Raw genomic sequence first — 5,000 nt, 5'->3', positions numbered from 1 at the left:
ACCCTCTTGCACAGTTCTTCAAACCCTATCACATTTCAATCTCTATACCATTTAAGTGCACATTTAATGTTGAGTGTCTCGTTGAGACCTGGACAGACCTGGACAGACATCAGCTCTCAGTTCTATCTGCCATTTTAATTCCCGGACTTGCAGGAATGTGTCCATGTCCCCTACAAATTCTGTTATTTTTTCCAGCACTGTGAATTTGAATCCTGTGAAGTTTGGGCAAATAGTACTGTGTTTAGCCAAGGCATTCAAACTGTCCTGTTTGTGTATTGCTGCAGTGTGTTCTTTAATACGGCTACTCAGCTTCCTGTTCGTTTTGCAGATATAGAAATTCCCACAGTGTTCGCAGAAAGCACAGTAGACTACATTTTTTGTGTTGCAGTCATAGTGGTCATGTAGACCGTCAGTTCTGTTGCAGTGCGGGAAGGTGACATTGTTGTTTTTTCGTATGTGTACACAGGCAACACACTTGCCACAGTCAGACATTCCAGGTTCTGTCGATACTTCGCTCTGTGGGGATGGGCTTTTATTCCTCTCGAACGCACCACCAAAAGAAGAGGGTCGGTTGAAAGAGAAGATTGGGATGTCCCAAGTAACTTTGTCAGACCTTTTTCTCCCAAGATGTCCCAATTGTTGGTGAGGACCCCTCTAATTCCAAACATATCGGTGGAAATTGGAAGGAAACTTGACACCCAGTCCTTTTGTTCGGTCCGTTCTGTGCCCTTGCTGTGAATCCCTTTTCCAGGATTGGTGGGTACCTGAAGTGTCTGTGCTGTATGATCTCTTTGAACAGGTTGTCCACTAGATAATCTGGGTATTTTCTTTCTTGGAACAAGTTTCAAAGGTAAAAACCTTCCTTGATGAAAACCTCGTCCCTAAAAATGAGTCTGGATAACAGGATGAATTGTCCTTTTACAATATTCTTTTTCATGAAATGGGGATGCTGGCTGCTGAACTCTAGATAGTTATTCCGGAAAGTGGGCTTGCGGTAGATGTTGGAGTCAAACTGTCCATTTTCCGGGTCTATAGTGAGGTGGATATCCAGGAATTGAGTGGTGGTTCCGATATGTCCTACCGTGAGGGTCAGGAAGTCCAGAATCTGGAAAAGGGTTTCCAGAAAATTGCTCAGAGAGTCTGTCCCCCTTCCAGACAAAAAAGACGTCATCAATATAACGCCTGTACATTATGGTGTTGTTGAACCCGGGTAGTGATTCAACCTTATCCATTTCCCAGGCACTGAGGACTAAGTTTGCATATGCTGGGGCCATTTTGGACCCCATGGCTACCCCTTTCTGTTGGTGGTAAATCTTCCTGTTGAATTGAAAGAAGTTATTTCTTAATACTGCTTCTGTTAACCTGCATACAGTATTAATCTTAGTCCCGCTTAGGTTGGAGTGCCTGTTCAGGTACTGTCTGGTGAGGGTCAGTCCTTTGGCGTGGGGGATGTTTGTGTAGAGTGCTTCTACATCTAGGGTGACCAGTAAATATTCCCCTCCATCTAGCCTTAGTTTGAAGATGTCATTTAGAAAAGCCCAGGAGTCCTTGATGTAGTATTTGCTGTTCTGTACAATGGGGTTAAGGATGTGGTCCACGTATTGTGAAATCTTTTCTGTTTTTGTCCTTCGGTTCGATACCACATGGCGGAAAGGCGGATTTTCAGGGTTCTTGTGAACCTTGGGGATTCTGAAAAATTTTTCCAAGGCTGGGTGTCATGACCTGCATGAAGTCTTTTTCGTCTTGAGAGATCTCATCCCTGAGGTACAGTTCCAACAGTAGGTTGTCAATTTGTTTAAAGTTCTGTTGTACCTGGTTGATGTTGACCTTTTTGTAGAACTGGTTATTCATGAGGGATGCTTCAAGTGTTTGGATATATCTCTCCTGCTCCATCACTACTATCCCGGATCCCTTGTCAGCCTTCATGATCCGTAGGGATTTGTCCTGACTCAGTTCCTTCCAAGCCTGTCTTTCTTCCCTGTTCAGGTTGTGCCACTTTGCTGAGGGCTTATCAGAAAGGAGTTTCCTGATATCCCTTCGCAGGTACTCGCAAAGAGGCTCAGTGTGTTGGAGAGTGCAGGAGTGTACAGGCTCTTCATGGTAAGGGGTCTGTTGTTATCTTCCGAGCTTTCCTCATCTTCTTCCTCTTCATATTGTTGTATATCGAATTTTAGTTGTAACTTTCTCAGGTAGCACTTGAGGTCCAGGATAACATCCGCCGTGTTGGCTCTGTGCGCGGGGGTGAAAGAAGAGCCTTCCTTCAGTACCTTAGGGTGGCGTTCCGAGAAATCTCGTGTGGTGAGGTTAAAGATGTCACCTACCCCTGCTGGAGACCTGAAGTCAGTGCTATCAGGTGCTGGTAACAGTGAATGGGGAGGGTGATCAGGGTGGTTCACCCCAGTAATACTAGTACTGTATCCCGTTACCTCTCCTTCTTCCCCTGTGATTGTTGTTCCCCCTCCTTCCCTCAATATTGTTGGTGTTGTGGTTCCAGTTTCGTTCATTACCCCCAGGTCTGAACCTGGTATAAGTCCTAGTTCTGGTTGTGAGTCCTGCTGAAGATAAAAAAACATTGTTGTTGCTACTTGTGCTGTTGTTGGAAGACTGGTCGTTGATTTGTGGGGTCTGACAAACCCTTTCTTGATTGATCGCACTGTCCGGTGTCCTGCGGTTTGTATTGTTGTTGTCCTCGTTGTTGTCGTGGTGGTCACGTTCACTGGTGTCTGGATCTCTGTGTCGGCTGATTCTGGAGAGGCATTTCTGGTCTTGGCTGTCCCCTAGCAGGAGTATGTACCATCATCTGGGAACTACTCCCTGCTAGTGGGCTGGATGTGATGAGGAGTCTATCCACCTCTGGCGTGTTGGGTCCATTTGTGGGTTCTTGTAATTCTGTCGTAGGCCTTAGTTCAGTTGTGGACAACGGATTGTTTGTGGGATATCTGTCTGGCCTTCTCCGTGTGTGTAAGGAGCGTGTGGGCCTGATCGGGTATGCTTTTCCTTCCTCATATTGTTGAATGTCCCTAAGCAATTTGCCTTTCTTGCGTTCAATCAGTGCTGCCACATGCCTAGTAATTTTGTGTGGTACATTGTCCCACATTTCCACGAAGTCAATAAATGTGGGTTCCTGCAGGATGTGTATTTGCAGATCATCTATTTGAGACTTGTAGGTGGCCATACTCTCAGTATTACTTTGGATGAGTGCTTTGATAGCTGCTAGCCCAGAGTCATTATATATTTTGACCAGTTCTTTGTGAAGCTGAGAGTTTGGAGTAGTCCTGTTAGGAAATTTGTTACACCTGAGACCCTGTGGGACTATATCCAGTTCTAAACACCTTTCCAGATAGAAGTTGTCATGCCCCAGGTTTTTGTAGGTTTTAATCAGTCTCTCGAATCTGGTAATTAGAGATCTGGCGCTCTGTGAGACCCCTCTGTTTTAGGTTCATAGGTTCATACTAGGCTATCTGCCCAAGGGCATTTATAAGCCTAGCCCATAGTTATTTGGCTTTCGCCACCCCTTTAGTTTGAATAAAACTACGCCCATTATTTTGCTGTGCCTCTGTCAAGCAGTGACACTGAAGTAATCCCTGCGGTATATCTGCGATCCCCGATCCATTGGTCAAGATTCCTCTTGAACAAGGCCAGCGAGGTGCTCTGCCTCACATGTACCGGGATTTTGTTCCACAGCATAGGGAGTCTCTGGGTGATGAATCTGTCCCTCCAGCACGTTCTATTAATAACCGTGTCAAGGTTTAAGTCTCCCGCCCTTGTGGTTCTGAGGGATCTAGATTTTTTGAAGTGAAGCATATTCATCAAACCAGGGTTTGACATGGCCTTATATGTCAGGCACAGGTCACCTCTGAGCAAGCGGTATGAGACTGAATAGAGCTGGAGTTCTTTCAGTCGGGCAGCATAAGACATATTTTTGAGACCCTTTATCCTTTTGGTGAGGAACTTTTGGGGCCTTTCCAGCTGCTGCAGGTGTCGGGTCAGATACATTCCGAATGGGGCATTGTAGTCAATCATAGGTCTTATGAGTGATGAGTACAGGGGGACGATGACCTCCCTTAATCTAGATGTGAATCACTTCATGATCAGGTGGGCAATGTAGAAGGTTTTCCTAACTACTTTAGCAACATGAGTGTCAAACGAAAGGCTACTGTCAACCTGGGTCCCCAAATCCCTGATGACTTCTTCTGTGCTCAGTGGATTGCCACCTATATGGTAGCTAGGGGTAACCTTGTTTTTCCCGAAGGGTATGACTATGCATTTCTTGGCATTTAACTTTAGGCCATGGCTCTGGCACCAGTTATCCGTTTCTGTGAGGCCCTTCTGAAGGATATCTGTGTCAGATGTGTTTTCGACTATGGCGGTTTGCAGTCATCTGCAAACTTTGTCAGCCATAACCCTCCTGTGTTTGCTTGTACTTCAGAAAAGTAGATGCCGAACAAGAGTGGACCCAGGACTGAGCCCTGTGGGACACCACTTGTGAAAGGCTTTGAGTCTGACATGGCTCCAGCAACTCTGACCCTGTGGGTTCTGTCACTTAGCCAGTTTGCAACCCATCTTGTGATGTATGGGTTTACATTCAAGCTGATGAGTTTTCGATGATACCTGAGTGGGGTATTGTGTCGAAGGCCTTTGCCAGGTCAAGGTAGGCTGTATGGACTGCCTTTCCCTCATCAATGGCCTTGGTGACTGTTTGAAAAAGTCAACCAAGTTTAAAGGCATTATCTGCCTTTGACAAAGCCAAACTGGGTTGGATCCAAAGTCTTCAAGTTCCTATGTCTTTATTTATGAGTTCCATTATGATCCTCTCCATGGCTTTGCAGATAAGGCTTGTCAAGCTAATGGGACGGTAATTTCCAGGGTCGGTGGAGGCACCGCCCTTGTGAAGTGGGACCACAGTCGCCGTCGCCACTCCTTGAGTGCGTATCCTGAGGTGAGGCTAAGATTAAACAGCTGTCCTAACTGCGGGTTTAATTCCTCATTGAGTTCATGGA

General features: G+C 45.9%; 1 protein-coding gene across 3 annotated transcripts in view; it reads right to left on the bottom strand.

Annotated features, from left to right (window-relative positions):
• The window catches only part of TRIM24 (tripartite motif containing 24), a 1,966,170-nt gene that overhangs the window by 633,149 nt on the left and 1,328,021 nt on the right, over window positions 1–5,000 (bottom strand). The gene's annotated exons all lie outside the window — the stretch shown is intronic.

Source organism: Protopterus annectens, chromosome 11.part0 (genome assembly GCF_019279795.1).
Source record: "Protopterus annectens isolate FY-2018-M chromosome 11.part0, PAN1.0, whole genome shotgun sequence".
NCBI lineage: Eukaryota > Metazoa > Chordata > Ceratodontiformes > Protopteridae > Protopterus > Protopterus annectens.
Note: the sequence above shows the minus strand (reverse complement) of the source record. Positions and strands in the feature narration are given on the sequence as shown.